Raw genomic sequence first — 17,330 nt, forward strand, 5'->3', positions numbered from 1 at the left:
TAGGGAAAGGAAGATGATGGGGGAAGGGGGGGCGATGGGGGAAGGGAGGCTGACGGGGGAGGGAGGCTGACGGGGGAGGGAGGCTGACGGGGGAGGGAGGCCTGTTGAATTGACACATGCAGCATTCCCTCATCCCGCTGAAAGTCCAGCTGGGGTGGACTTTGCACCGCGGCCAGGAACCCGAGACTGTGCCTGGCTCCTGAGCTGGCCATCAACTGAAATAGTCAATCTTTAGGGTTTTAATTGTTGGTGCGTGGAGAGGGGGTCCCTGTCTAATCAAGAGCAGAGGGCTGGCTCTCAAACCAGAGGCCTAAACTCCAATGGATGCCAAGTGACCAAGAGGACAATTCAACATGGAGTTGCCTTCCTCGGCAACCTGTTGGAAACATTAAATAAAAAATCTTGTGGTGGGTTGATAGGCGATGGTGGGGGAGGGTGGGGGGGGGGGGCACGACGCAGGGTATTATGGGAAGTCTGTCTAATGGATGTCTTCTTGGCTATCTCCACATGGAGGGCCCTGGCTTGCCCATAGCTCTGACCCTGGCCTGGTCTGTTGCTAGGTACCTGCCTCCAGGCAGTCAAACACCCTGCATTGTATTGGATAAGCTGGAGGCTGACACAATAGCTCCAGCCTCTTCAGCCCAACAAGTCCACATCATCCCTCCAAAGAGTAACCCACCCATACCCATTCCCCTACCTTGTATTTACCCCTGACTAATGCACCTAACTTACACATCCCTGAACACTGTGGGCAATTTAACACAGCCAATTCACCTAACCTGCACATCTTTGGATTGTGGGAGGAAACTGGAGCACACCCACGCAGTGACAGGGAGAACATGCAAACTCCACACAGACAGTCACCCAAGGCTGGGATCAAATCAGGGTCCCTGATGCTGTGAGGCAGCAGTGCTAACCACTGAGCCATTGTGCCACCCCAAGCTTAGCTGATCCTGGGAGTGGGCAGCCCTGGTGTCATCAAACCCACCTTGGCAAAAAATGGCCAGCATTGGAACCAGCTGGAGTGGGGGAAGTAGGTGGGCGACATTCTCCCAACATATGGAGAGTGGGAATTTGAACATGGAATCCTCTGACTACAACTTTAAAGGCCAACATTAAACGTGAGTTTGCCCAGGACACCAACGTCTCATGAATGAATTTTAAAAATAAAATTGGCATATTGTTTCGTGCTGCCATCACATTGGTCATGTTGCTGCGGTGGTCATAATACAAGGGCCATTGTTCTCTGCGCTGCTGTGTGTGTGTGTGTGTGTGTGTGTGTGTGTGTATTCAGCTCATCCTGGTGTGTTTCTGCTCCTTGCAGAAAGATTGCACGCTAATCAATCAGGTTAGTGATTGCTTTGCTTCTAAATCAGCCCAAGTACGCCAAGATTGATGGCTGACAAATTGTATATTTATGGAACTGATTTACAACACCAGAAAAGCCATTGATAAACAAATGAAGCTGAAGCTGAAAATGTTAGCCCATTATTGCACGCAACAGCAGATTTATGTTCCTAATATTGCAAAATTATAGCCTTCCTTTGATAATAGCTGTGTTAACAACAAAAAATGAAGAAGATGACAATAAATATGTTTCCTCTTTTGTCTGGACTGCAGTCATTAAAATTAGATTAGTGGGATAAGGACAGGCACAATCCTTAAACTGTTTGCAAACCTAAGTGAAATGCCCAGCCTTGCAAATTATCATGTCTAATCACAAATACATGCATGGCTGCTCCAGTAATTGTAGTTTTATTAGTCACATTCTTGTTTTGTCCTCATTAGCCACAAAAGCAATGGAAACCAAGGGCTCACTACAGTAATAGAGTCATTGTTATGATATGACTGCACTGTCTTAATTCCTCTTTGCTAGTGCTACCTACCATGGCAAGGGATACATAATGTACACACACAAACCGATCAGGTCACAGGTTTTGCCACTTAAAATACATGCACACACTCCCTTATGCGGAAAATCCACTTGAAACAAGATCAGCCTCGCTGTCTTGAACTGCTCTCAGCATTCTTCCTGCCAGCAAACCCAGTAGCTGAGTGTATCAGTTCCCTTTGCAAGCTGTCAAGACATCTGGGACTGCACAGTGAAGATGGCAGCTTTGTTTTGGGTGCCTTTGAAATGCTGCAGCCAACCAAATGTCAGCAGTGTCGACTTATATTTGGCACCTCTTTCCCAGTCCTTAGTTCCCAGCTTGCCAGACATTGGGCATTTATGTTTTAATTAGTGTCAAATGAATTACATTTGGAGGAGGAAGAAAATTTGCATCAATTTTAACTCAATGAAGGAACAGATTTGCAGAGTACACTAGACACAGTCTGTTATTGCTACCTTTGACAGTCGGAAAAGGGATATATTAGGCAATGAGTAACATTATAGACATTTTTGTAGCTTCTCTATTAATGCTGTATATACAGATAGAGTATTACATCACTGGTTGTACTGAACAATAGTGTTTTGTTACTAGAATTGCCACTAAAATTGTGCATTCCCTTTATTTAAAACCAGTCCCTGTAAAAACCTCTTGCGCATACTAATATCACATGTTGTGGTTAAAATGAACTCAGGAACTGCATTTACAATCAACAGTGTGACCATAATATTGATCAAAGATCATTTAAAAGAGTCAAAGATCTTAATAAAAGCACCAATATTAATGTTCTTGTTATGGAGCATCACTTGCTTCAGAAGAATTCAAACATTGTTTTAATTCTGAGCTTTAATCCAGATTTCACATTACTACTGTATTCCCAATTTCTTGGACAGAGAAAGGATGGAATAAGGGAATTACTTCAAAGTAGAATAATCATTAAAATATCTTTCAAGCAGCAGTTCCCAAGAGAAATTAGACTCAGGGAGAGTCTATTCAATTAAAATGAAATTCAACTTTGATTTATAAGAATGTTTTCCAACGGTTTTGAACAATGCAAATTTCAGTAAGTACTTCATTTAGTTTCACGACGAATTGTTCAATTGGAAGTTTTAAAAACTCAACTGTTGGGATAGGTCGTAACTATTTAGCCTCCAATTCGTCCCAGCCCAGTCACTCACATGCTACTGAGAGTCATAGGAGAAAGTGGCGACTGCAGATGCCGCACATCAGAGTCTAGATTAGAGTGGGGTGCTGGGAAAGCACAGCAGGTCAGGCAGCATCCGAGGAGCAGGAAAATCGACATTTCGGGCGTAAGCCCTTCAATTAGGAAGGGTTTATACCCGAAATGTCAATTCTCCTGATCCTCAGATGCTAGCCAACCTGCTGCGCTATTCCAGCGCCCCACTCTGAAATGAAAGGGACAACTTCTTTTTGGGTAGCTCGCACTAATATAGAAAAACACCTCGAAGGGTAGAGAAAATAATAAACTGTGGACCTTTATGAACGCAAAGGATGAATGAAAAGATGTGAACCTGACTGAGTGTTTACACATTAAAGTATAAGTTAGTAGACCATTCGGCCCCTCGCACCTGCTCTGCAATTTGATAAAACCATGTCTGATCTGCCAGTGGCCTCTGCCTCCTTGTCTACCCACGATTCCCTTTGACTCCCTTGTCGATCAAGAATCCATTGAATTCGAAACTATTCAACTATTCAGCCTCCACTGGCCTCAGGGGAAGAGGGAGCCACAGACTAAAGACCCTGTGAATGGAAATTTTACTCCTCTTCTGCGTCTTAACTGAGAGACTTCTTAATTTTAAACTACATGCGTTGGCTTCAGTCTCCCTCCAGGGGAAATGTCCTCTCAATTTCCATCCTGTGTTTCAGTTTTAGAGGCAAACACTAATATAGTGGGTAAAAGAGCGTCAACAGATTTGCACACCCATGGTGGCTCAGTGGTTAGCACTGCTGCCTTACAGCGTCAGAGACTCGGGTTCAATTCCAGCTTTGGCTGACGGTGTGTGTTTCTACTGCGTGCTCTGGTTTCCTCCCACAGTCCATAGATGTGCAGGTTAGGTGGATTAGCATGCCCTGTAGTCTGCTGGGTGTGTTAGCCATGGGAAATGCGGGGATAGGGGCTGGGAAGGTATGGATCTGAGAGGGATGTACTTCAGAGGGTTGGTGCAGATTTGTTGGGCCAAATGGACTCTTCCTGCACTTTTTGGATTCTTAAATAAGAGGTGCTTTATTACAATATTAACAGCTGTAATAAAGCAGTTCAACAATGTGCAGATTAGGTGGATTGGCCATGCTAACATGCTCTGTAGCCTTCAAGGATAAGTCGGCCGGGTGGATTATTCATGATAAATGCAGGGTGTGGGGACAGGATGGTGGGTGGATCGCTCTTTGGAGAGACAGTGCAGACTTGATGGACCAAATGACCTGTATCATAGGGATTCTATACAAAAATGAAAGTTAACTGAATTAGAAGCACCATGGTTGAAGTTTAGGTCAAATACCACTGCCAATATGTAATAATCTGAGCATTATCACATATGTTAGCTTCCATACCACAAAGAATGGATTTTCACTGAGTCAAATGTCTTCAAGTTTATTAACAACACTAGTTCCACAAACCTGCATAATACCTGAGCGTTACTATACATTACATATATATAATTGACTAAGTAAATACATTACACTAACTCCATTGCACTGGGAAAATGGCTAAAGGTGAAGTAAAGGTTTGGCCATGATATTACATAACTGTCTCAAGGAACTCTCATCTGGAATCTCTGCAAGAACATATCAATAGTGACATTAGATGCAAATTGGTTGAAAGGGAGAAGGAGAGAGAATGTGCATAAAGGGGGTTTATTCTGACTGATAGCTGAGACAAGTGGCATTCACCAGGATTGTGAAATATCTTTCTGACACTTACTGTTCTGTCCCATATGAAGGATAGTCATTTAGTTGAGGCTCCAAAGGGACCTGGCAGCTGTCAACTATAACACTGAGTTACAAGGTGTCTTCAGGAGAGAATAACGGAAGGTTGTTCTTCAAAACACTGAATGCGGTTCCTCAAACTATTACAGCTCCATTTGGGATACTTCAACTTGTCAAATTCCTCTTTGGTCACCCATCCCCTTTATTGGCCGCAGCAAGGTTACTTTAGAAATGATCTCCTCTCTTGTGGATACATCTTTTTAAATTTTGTTTTTATTAATTCACGTGATGAGGGCATCGCTGGCCAGGCAGCATTTATTGCCCATCCCTAATTGCCCAGAGGGCAGCTAAGAGTCAACCACATTGCTGTGGGTCAGGAGTCACATGTAGGCCAGAGCAGGTAAGGATGGGCAGTTTCCTTCCTGAAAGGGCATCAATGACCTATTTCCCAGACCAATTGAATTTGGGTTACTTCAAAAGAGTCCATTTAACTAGGCTTCCTTGAGTTTATTCTTACTAAATGTGACAATCAAAAGCACAAATTAGAAACAGCAAGCCAGGAAAATAAGACAGAAGTTAATTTTACAAGTCATGTATGATGTATTGGTGGTGGAACATTGATACATAAGCAATTTATTTTGGGATTCTTGTTAATTAAAAATGCTTTTCTCTTAGTTCCTTCTGACGGTGGTTAGCTGACAGTACTTGGAGTGAGAGAGGCCTCCTTCACAGCCCATCTCCTCTTGATGGCTGGTATTTGTCACTCAGAGAGTGAGATTGCAATGCATGCTTACGTGCAATACGTGGGTGACCAGTGGATGGTTCTTTGACTGTGAGCTTGAGACCACAGTGGTCCTCAAACCAGACCACTGTGTATGAATCCCCCAACCCACTAGCACACCCTCTCCATGAGGGTTGAACCCTGCTCCAGCATCTGCAGTCATTGTTTTTACCTCCTCAAACCAGACCACTGTGTATGAATCCCCCAACCCACTAGCACACCCTCTCCATGAGGGTTGAACCCTGCTCTTGTATATTCCTAAAAGAGGAAGATGTAAAGCATGTCTCTCACCCAGACTGCTGTCTTTTCTCCATTATGTTCACAGTTTGAGATAACGCCTAGGCGATTCCAATCAGTTTGTAATTAATTCTCTCCCTGTTAACTCCATGTAATGACAGCTAAATAGAGCTTCTTTTGCATTTAGAATGGTGAAGACTCTTGCCTCTCATGTTGGTAAAATTGCTTCAATGGTTGGCACGGTGTTAAGAGATCGCATCAGAGTTCTATTTAGACTCAATGCAAACCCTCAATGTTCCAGGTTTTTCCACTGCTTCTAATCCCAGATTAGGATGTAGGCGCTGTCATTTTCAATTTTCCTCCCAACTTTTCCAGCGCTTCTATCTTGTTTATCATGCTGGCCTCCAGGGTAGTTGGAACGTTCGTCAGCAGGTACTGAATTAGTCTTGTACTCTCATTGCTTTGAGATGGTGTTCTCCTGGCCAACATCCTAACCCTGTGAAGACGTCTTAATACCTATCTAGGATTTAGTCAGAAGTCACAAGACACCAGGTTATAACCCGACAGGTTTATTTGGAATCACAAGCTTTCTGAGCGCTGCCCCTTCATCAGGGGAAGTCTCGAATTCAGACCCTGGAATCTAATTCTAAAAACAATCAGGAACAAATTAAAGAAACTGATTTGAGGAAACCAGGAGCGATTGAATGAAATCTGAGGTGATAGTTCCTGCAAACGTAGCCTTCTCAGTGTTCATTATGTTGGGAAAACATGATTTTCACAATGCTTTCTGTGCCATTCTGAAGTAAATAACTACACATTGTGCCTGGTGATAGTTCCAGGATTACAAACACTCTAAGATTGGAGACAACAGATCTGTCTGAAGAAAATAGAAACCTGGTTAGGGTGGAATAGTTTTATTGAAATTGCTGATCGGTATCTCAGTTTAGAATCTCCACTTTCTGGTTTTTAAAAAAAAACATTACACAGGGCTTTAGGAAAACCAAGTTCCTTCTTTTCAGATTAAAGGAATTGTGCGTAACAATAAAATGGCTAGTCACGCAATATAATCTCACTACTTGTCAATTACGACATTAATCTAGGTTGGATTAGATTATATTAGATTACTTACAGTGTGGAAACAGGCCCTTCGGCCCAACAAGTCCACACCGCCCCGCCGAAGCGCAACCCACCCATAACCCTACATTTACCCCTTACCTAACACTACGGGCAATTTAGCATGGCCAATTCACCTGACCTGCACATCTTTGGATGGTGGGAGGAAACCGGAGCACCCGGAGGAAACCCACGCAGACACGGGGAGAACGTGCAAACTCCACACAGTTAGTCGCCTGAGGCGGGAATTGAACCCGGGTCTCTGGCGCTGCGAGGCAGCAGTGCTAACTACTGTGCCACCATGCTGCCCATTAGATTCCCTACAGTGTGGAAACAGGCCCTTCTGCCCAACAAGTCCACACCGGCCCTCCGAAGAGTATCCTACCCAGACCCATTTCCCTCTGACTATTGCACCTAGCACTATGGGCAATTTAGCGTGGACAATTCATCTGGCCCGCACATCTTTGCATTGTGGGAAAAATAATCCAGAGCAAACTCAGGATGAATGTGCAAATTGCACACAGACAGTCACCTGAGGCTGGGATTGAACCCAGGCCCCTGATACGATAAGGCAGCAATGCTAACCACTCAACCACCATGCTACCCCAATATTGGGCAGCAATGTTTTCAGAGCTGAAAATGTGTTGCTGGAAAAGCGCAGCAGGTCAGGCAGCATCCAAGGAGCAGGAGAATCGACGTTTCGGGCATGAGCCGTTCTTCAGAAACATTCCTGAAGAAGGGCTTATGCTCAAAAGGGCGATTCTCCTGTTCCTTGGATGCTGCCTGACCTGCTGCGCTTTTCCAGCAACACATTTTCAGCTCCGATCTCCAGCATCTGCAGACCTCACTTTCTCCCAGCAATGTTTTCAATCAAGCTGCCAGAATGTGCCCAGTTCTGTGGGCTGGGATTACGTCTCGCCCAAATGTAAGGCAATCTGAAAGTTGAATTTGCATGGAATATAATTTGTCCTGAAGGTTTCTTGACCTTGTGTAGGCCACCGCTCGGATCAGGCTGGAGAAAATGGATGCAATGAAATGGAGACTCTAAGCCTCTCAGCTCTTTATTTGAGTCCTTTTCTCTCCGAATCTCTCTCCTCATGCTCTTAGTTCACTGTCTGCTTCATGCTCAATAAAAGCTGTGACTTGGCACGGATGTAATTTGAAACCAGCAATTCACAACATCTCCATTAATTTTATAAAAGCTAGACTCAATGCCAATGCAGATGGCTTCTTACTGAGCTGGTAGCTGAGACAGTGAGAGAGATCCAATGCTTGTAGCTGGTGAAAAACTCCAGCAAATATTCCTTTATACACTGATGATGCAGTTAACACGTGCAAGAGGCTAGATTAGAGAGCACAACCGTGAGAAATGAGAGTTTGTGGGCTCAACAATGCCTTTCCCGTACGGTCCATCCCATCAGTCTACAGTTGATCATCAGTAAAGTGATGGACGGTGTCAACCTTTAAAAGGCTGGGTACATGAATTGGAAAGGTTTACAGGGATATGGGCCAAATGCTGGCAGATAGGACGAGATCTGTTTAGGATATCTAGTTGTAGCAGGCGAGTTAGAGTGAAGGGTCCATTTCCGTGCTATATAACTCTATGACTTTGTCTATCTGGCACCGAGTTTGTGATAGAAAGGGAAACATTTGTAATTATTTGGTATTAGTATCACTGTCATCTCAATGACAACTATTTCGATTGCCCCTGTGTGCTGGCAACGCTATACAGGTCGTTCTGGTATAAGGCGCATTTATTTAATGTGAATTCACTATAACGGGATTGGGGACACTGTTTCTAAAGCATGAACTTTTAAAGCATGTGTTGGGGTGGCGATTTCGGCCCTATTAGTTTAAATGGTTCACGGTTTTCTTATAACACGGGCTTGCATGAGAATGTAGTAGGTACGATATAGGTAAAGTTACCATTGTCTCAGAGGACCACTCACTAGAGAGAGATGACTGCTGGTGGGTTTAACCAGAGGGTCATCACACCACAGGTAAGGGCTGAGGTTGAGAAGGTGGGACCTTTGAAGTAACCTCAGACAGTGCAGGAAGTGAACCCGCGCTGTCGGCGTCAGCCTGCAGCAAAGCAACCATCCAACCAACCAACTGGGCCTTGACTTAAACACAGCCCCGGTGATCCGAGAGCATCACAAGGTCCCGGCAGTGACCAGCACTTGCATCTCTCCTGCCGATCGACTGTGTGAGCCGGCACGGTGATCGCTAGTTGAAGAGTGGACTGTTATATGGGAAAAGTAGACACGAGCCAGAGCAGACTGTCTGCTGCAAGCAACAAACAACAAAAAGGGAAACTTCAGTCCGATATTATCAATCAGGATTACTTGTTTCATTTGTGTCATCAGTGCAATTTAGCAGCTGTCACTGTGGTGATTGTTCAGCATCTCAATTCAGTTCCGAAGGTCCTTACAGCCAATGAAATTCTTTTGAAGTGTATTATTATTACAATTGATACAGAACAAACAACAGTGTAGCATAGGAACAGGCCCTTCGGCCCACTAAGCTGTCATATGACCCCTTTCTAAACTAAAAACCTGTTATCTCTATGTGGTCCCTATCTTTCTATTCCATGTCAGTTCATGTATCTGCCAAAATATCGCTGACACGGTGTTGTCGTATCTACCTCCACACCTCTTATCGCACTGCATTCCAGGCACTTATCACCCTCTGTGTAAAAAAACTAGCCTCTCATATTTCCTATAAACTTTCCTCCTTTTACCTATTAATTCCCTCGTAATTGACATTTTTATCCTGGGAAAAGCCTTTGCTTATACATTCTATTTTTTGCTTCTCGTAATTTTGCAAACTTGTATCAGGTCACCCCTCATTCGTCGATGTTCAAGTGAAAACAAACCAAGTTTGTCCAACCTCTCCTCATAACTAATACCCTCCAAACCACACAAAATCCTGGTAACCGGTTTCTGTACCCTTGCCAAAGCCTCCACATCCTCTGGTAATATGGCGACCAGAATTGAAGACAATGTTGCAAATGTGGCTTAACTGAAGTTCTGTTCAGCTGCAACATGACTTGCCAATCTCCATACTCAATACCCCTGATTGACGAAGGCAAACATGCCTTTGCCTTCGTGATCACCTTATCTACTTGAGTTGCCACTGTCAGGAAACTGAGGATGTGTACGTCTAGATCCCTCTGTATGTTAATGCTTCTAAGGGTTCTGCCATTTACTGTATATTTCTCTTCTACACTGGACCTTCCCAAATGCATCATCTTGCATTTGTTTGGAGTAAATTCCATCTACATTTCCTCCTTCCAGTCTCCAGCCGATATATATCCTGCTGTATCCTCTGGCAATCCTCCGCACTATCTGCAGCTCCCCCAACCTTTATGTCATCCAGAAACTTACTCATCAGACCATCTAGACCCTCCTCTAACTCATTTATAAATATTACAAACAACAAGATTCCCAGCACTTATGGAATGCCACAGGTCACAGATCTCCAATCTGAAAAACACCCTTCCATCGCCGCTCTGTCTTCTCTGACCAAGTCAGTTCTGCAACCATCTTACCAGCTCAGCATGGATCCCATGTGACTTCACCTTCTGTATCAGCTGGCCATGAGGGATCTTGTCAAAGATCCGTGCTGAGGTTCATGTAGGCAACATCCACTGCCTTGCCCTCACCAACCATCTTTGACATTTCCTCTATAAACTCAGTGAGGTTTGGGAGACAATACCTCCCCTGCACAAGGCCATGCCACCTATTGCTAATAGGTCCATATTTTTCCAGATGTGGGTAAGTCCTGCCCCTAAGCATTTTCCCCAATAATTTCCCTATAACGTAAGGCTCACTGGCCTGTAATTTCCCAGAGTATTCCTGTTGTCCTTCTGAACCAAGGAACAGCATTGACTATAGTCCAGTCCTCTGGGATCTCTCCTGTGACCAAAGAGGATATAAAGATGAGCCAACCATTTGTCTTTTTATAGATATGGGATCTTACAGTGCACAAATTGGCACAATTACAATTGCACAATACTGATGATGCTTCTCAATTAGTCATTGGGCGTAAAATCATTTTGGGATGTCCAGAGGTGCTATAACAATGCATGTGGTTTCTTTATGATGGAGCCTTGGGACTCCCTCCCAGATGTCCCCTCATCTATTTAGAACTAATGGCACCTGTCACGATTGTGATCTTTTAATACACTCTTTCTTTCGTCCTTCCTTATTTTCTTCTTATTTTCTTTCTTTCAATCTATCTATTTCCATTGAAGTTAAACCTTGCTTTCTGTCGACGTGAGATGAGGGCAGCACTATGATGCCTCACATAGTTAAACAACCGCTAAAGACTCACTGCCGGAATACAGGAATGAAGAATGTGCCTTTGGCAAGACACGAAGGGGCGACCAACACTCAGTAACGGGGCGGCACGGTGGCTCAGTGGTTAGCACTGCTGCCTCACAGCGCCAGGGGCCCGGGTTCAATCCCAGCCTCAGGCGACTGTCTGTGCGGAGTTTGCACATTCTCCCCGTGTCTGCGTGGGTTTGCTCCCACAGTCCAAAGGTGTGCAGGTCAGGTGACTTGGCTAAATTGCCCATAGTGTTCAGGGATGTGTAGGTTAGGGGTAAATGTAGAGTAATATGGTAGGGAAATGGGTCTGGATAGGTTACTCTGCGGAGGGTGTCGATATGGACTTGTTGGGCCAAGGGGCATGTTTCTATACCGTAGGGATTCTATGAACAGTCCTCAGCCTGGCACTACCCGCTTACAAGTGGGTTACTGCTGCCATCAATGTAATAGATGTGGAGCTCCAATTCTAACAGTCTGTGACTCAGGTCTTCAGTGTTAAGCCAGAATGGCCAGTCACACTATTCCATTTGTGACATAATTTGGGAATCACACCAACCAGGAACGAGAACCAGCATGATGTGGTGTCAGAATTTTCCTTTGCTTATTGTTGCATACGTTACTAATCTCAGCAAACTGTAACTCGGAATGCAATAGAAAGCTGTACCTTCAGCTCAGTGTTCACTTAGCATTCATAAAGAGGACCTCTCCAGTTCACCTTGGTCCATGTTTCAGCCTCTTGCATCTGGGTCAGCTCCAGTCCGGATATTAAAACACAGCATGCACACCTACAGCTCAGGGTAGGACTGAGGGACTGCTACACTCTCAGGAGTGCCCTCTTTCAGGTGAGACACTAAACTGAGGACCTGTCCAATGGACATTATCCAAACTTGGCATTGTCTGAGCAGCGGAGGAGTTTCCCTCACTACTATTTAAAGAACGAAAGCTTTGCAACATTTCAGAGGGTTAACAAGCAACTTTCGAAGTGTATTCACTGTCATCGTCAATACAGATGAGCCGAGCAGTGCACAAAATTGATGGCAGGATACTTCAAAAAGGCTTCATTAGCTGCACAACACTATAGGATGTCCGGAGGTGCTATACGAATGCACGTTCTTCCTTTGTTGTGAAGCCCTGTGACTCCCTCTTAGGTGTCCCTTCTTCTACTTATAAAGAATGGCAGGAGGCATTACATCAGCAATCCAATCACACTGTCACTCTGCAGTGACTGATTAGGCTGCACAGCATGCAGAGGAACTGAGAGAGAAAAGAAATCCTCTGAAAGATTTCTGCTGGTTAAAGGCTCGGCAATTAAACTTAGTGAATTAAATAGGGACATTTCCAAACACTGGTCAACAGGATCTGGTCCCTCAAGTCAATGCCGCCCTGTTCATGCTAAGCGAATGTTGACATCCAGGAAGATTTGCCAAGACGTTGCCAAACACAAGAGCATCCATTTTGCTGCAGAAGACTTGTTTATTGCACATTCCAGTGGGGATTCCACACTGGGGAGGATCTCTCCTGTTACACTGCAGGCTTTGTGACCACTCAAGTCATTTGCACATCAAAAATGCCTTTTGACTGTGGCCTTTCCCATCTGGGAGAAATGTTTGTTTTGAATCCTCATTTCCTTTTTTTGGCAATAACATGAATTTCACAATGTTTCAACATACTTGCAGTCATATCTTGACATCACTGAACTGAGAAAATACTGAAATCAAGGGATCAGGTCCACCTTCTCCTTCCACCATCGGCTTTGTTCAACAAAATGCAAGATGACGGTATGTAACCACATTAGGCAGATTGGGGATGGTTACAGCTTATCCTCCCCAACTCCAACTTCAGAACAGCACTCACTACACAATGTCACTTTGATTTCCCATATTCCCATACAAACAGATTCAGGAACTGCTTCTTCCCCACTGTTATCAGACTTTCGAATGGACCTCTTTAGCGTTAATGTTGATCCCTTTCTCTGCCCCTTCTTGGCAGCTGTAATATTGTGGCTGAAAATGTGTTGCTGGAAAAGCGCAGCAGGTCAGGCAGCATCCAGGGAACAGGAGAATCGACGTTTAGGGCATGAGCCCTTCTTCAGGATTCCTGAAGAAGGGCTTATGCCCGAAACGTCGATTCTCCTGTTCCCTGGATGCTGCCTGACCTGCTGCGCTTTTCCAGCAACACATTTTCAGCTCTGATCTCCAGCATCTGCAGACCTCACTTTCTCCTCCAGCTGTAATGTTGTATCCTGCACTCTCTATTCTGTTACTTTGATGCACTTGTATAGTACGATCTGCCTGTAAAGCACCCATGACAACACTTTTCACTGTACCAAAATAAATCAATTCAAATCACATTATAATAAAATGTTTTGAATTATCACCAAAGCCTTGTGGTGCAGAAAGAGGTCATTCGGTCCATCTTACCTGTACTAGCTCTTGAAATAGACTGAGTGTAGAGAAGAATAGGGTATCTCTTAAAGATACACATCTGAGGGAATTTGTGCATTTGTTAGCAAATGGATGTGTGTGCATATATTTGTGAATTTGAATATGCATGCTGCTATGATTGCAACTGATGATACTACAGAAAACATTAGATCCGAGAATAAAATCTGACTTGAGAGAGCTTTCTTATAATTTCTGTTAATGTGGTGGTCATTCACTGAAAAATAGTCATATATGCTGAAGAGTTTGTTTTACAACAGAATTCTATAAAAAGGTAAAAATAAAGCACTTAAATATAGAATACAGTTTGAAAGACATATAGACGAACAAAATCTCATCTCATTTTCGGACATTATCCATTACAGAGATTCAAGTCCAGAGAGATCACCCCTCTACACCAATTTTTTTTGTTCAATTTAATGATTCTTCCCGGTCCTTTCCTGTGAACTGTGAAGGTTTCTTAAATGTATACTAACAAAATTGAGAATTTAGAAATTCTCAGCTTTTATTAACTGGTAGATTTCTGACCAAATATTCCCTGGTTTGAAAATTTCACAAACTAAACTTTTAGACTGCACTCTTCCTGAACTAATCTGAACTCCTTTCCAGTTGCAAAATTATATTTCCTCCTGACTTTGGTCAGGTCTCCACCAAATGGCCCTAAAAGCTTTCAATCTCTGGTTTTCCCAAACTAAAATCAATCCTTGATTGTTCTGAATCAAAAACAAACTAGTGGCCTTCCATGTTTCTCCCACCTGTTGCAAACCAGCAGAATGAAGACATTTTCCATTAACAGTCCAGGGGGTCCCTGACTCATAATGAATTAGGTCACTGTTCCAGAAGGACTGTCTGACCAAGTTGATTTTTAAAAAAACCTTCACAGAAATAGTCCACCCATATGCCATTGACACTCTAAAAATGTTATTAATATACATAAATTACACACTTGTTTTCATAATATCTATGGATGTGCGAACATGTGTGAGCATGTGTGTGTGCCATGTTTTGTATGAGGGCATGCTTGTGTGCAAATGCAAGTTTGTGTGAACGCGATCGTGAGCATGCACATGTTGACTATATATACGCATATGCTTGTATGTGAACATGTGAGTGTGTGTGTGTGTGCTTTTGTGTGTAGATGTATATGTGTACACTAGAATGTTTGTATAAATACATATATATGTGTGCATGTGTATTTTTGTATGTGTGAACTGACAGGCTTGATGATAGGAAGAGGTGTCAATTTTTAGTGCCACTCGGCCATGAGTTTTAATGAAAGAATAGGCTTCTTTTGGAACAGGCGCAATTTTGGGGACAATTTGTGCTTAGATCACTGGTTACAATGACAGTAAAAAATGGAATCAGACCACTGGGAGTCAAGAGCCCTCTCATAACTGCTAACACTTAGAAAGACAAGAAACATACCAAACACTATTTCTTACAATCAGTGGGATTAATTACTAAGATTCATGTGTAGTCAAAATTATAAGGTATAATTTTCTAATGTTAATTAGTAACATGTAAGTTTTTACTTCATGTTATTGATCCACCACAGATAGAATTATAAAACAGACAGAGTTGCCATTCTGAAAGAAGCCTATTAGTCTATGGTGCCCCTGTGAGCTATTTGGTCAGTCATGAAAGATGAACCTCATTGACCTGGTCTATCCCCATAGCTCTAACCTTTCATGATCCTAAACCTGATTAATAGAAGGTGACACAACTGCTCCTTCTGGCAAAACATCTCATATTCCAACAACTGTTTGCCAAAAGGGGTTTTTCTCATTCACTCTCTTCACCTGAATGAGAAAAACCCCTTTTGGCAAACATGATAGGTTAACCATGATAGGTTAACCAGCACAGATTGATACATATACAGAATTTGTAAGGCATATTGTGATGAAAGGTATAATTTAGTTTTAGAGGTTGGTTTTCAAATGAGTGGCATTGGTGTATTGATCTTTTATTTGAAGGTGTTTAATAATTAACTAGACCTGTCTTTGCAAAACCATGGTTTTAAGTCAGTATGCATCAGACATCAGATAACTGGAGGCCTCCTGGAGTGTTAATGGATGTTTATGTACATTGTGGAATTTTATGACAGAAGACAAAAAAAAACACCATTAGCTTTGCAGAAGGTAGAATGGGGTAGGTTTTTCAGAATTATTTAAAGGTTTTGAATTTACTTCAAGAAAGACTGACAGAAGTAAGAATAGTTTCTCCCAAATAAAGAGTTTGTTCAGAACAGTTAAAGAAATAGGTTTGTTCAATGTAAACAGTTCAATTCATGGAGAGCGCGAGACCAGGAATATTTGGTTAGAAATCTGTTTTGGCTATTCATATCTGAGATCTGAGATCTCAACAATTTACTGCCCTTAGGACCAGCATTGAAAAGAAGCATTGAAGCCAACCTACAGATATGCTAAGGAAGGAAATTTGTCTGGAGATTAGATGAACTGTAAGGTGATAGTGTTGGAAAGTAGATGGGGTTTTGTTGGTCAGGTTTTTGAAATTTTTTAAACTGCATTATATGTAGAGGATTTGGTTTGTTTTCTTTATTTGCATATTAAACTTAAACTTTATTATTAAAACCAAATCCTTAGCTGACGTGCTAATATTTCAGTGAAAGATCGTGATGCGAAATGATGAAAATGAATAAAATATTAAGCCAGATTTAATTCTGCTGTCTGACTTATCCAGTAATAACATCAACTGGGATCACAACAATCTAAACCCAATGCTAAACAGTTATGGATGCAAAAACATGATAGGTTAACCAGCACAGATTGATACATATACGAAAGCAAAGATTTTTTTCAAGTTATTGGAACTGGCAGTGTATTGAGACTTCAGTGAACCATTTTTTCAGAGAGCTAGCACAGATGTGATGGATGGGATGGTCTTCTGTGCTGACCAATACCATGCTCCCTGGGTAGTGAATTGGTAACAAAAATGCAAAGTTCAGAATGTCTATTACACCAGAGGTTAAAGATCTTCTTCTCATGTTAGGAATTCAGGTGATCGTTGATACAAAGACAAGAGAAGGAATAAGGGAATCAAATATGCATTGAAGGGGGAGCATGGAAGGCAGGAGTTGGGTAGTTCTGTGGGAAGTGTGAGTGTGTGGGCGAGGGCATGGGAAGTTGGCGTAGGAAGTAGGTGTGGAATGGGTTTAGGGTGGGATGATGATGACACTATGGCTGTAAGAGGTTTATATTTTGTCCTGGTTTTGATATGAAGAAAGGTTGAGGCGGAGATGGCGAGCAGTCTTCTCCAAAGCCAATAACATAATCAGCCTGTGAGGCCTTGTTTTGTTTTTAAAAATTGTAACAATAGAAGCAGCCTGGCTGAGTGGGGCCAAACTCCCAAAGAACCAGGATTTTTAGTTTTAGCTTTCAGCAGTTGCTGGGGTCTTGAAGCTACATGTAGAGGCTCTTATTCCTCTCTCTGTTACAGCTAAACACTGGGGTTCTCTTCCTGCTGCTAGAGTTGCATGTGAGACAATCTATTTTACCGACTTTGCCTTTGTTTATGGGATGTTACTATATTGGAACAGTTAATTAGTAATAATTTGTAGATATATATTTTGTTA

The sequence above is a fragment of the Chiloscyllium plagiosum genome, chromosome 38 (genome assembly GCF_004010195.1).
Source record: "Chiloscyllium plagiosum isolate BGI_BamShark_2017 chromosome 38, ASM401019v2, whole genome shotgun sequence".
Taxonomy (NCBI): domain Eukaryota; kingdom Metazoa; phylum Chordata; class Chondrichthyes; order Orectolobiformes; family Hemiscylliidae; genus Chiloscyllium; species Chiloscyllium plagiosum.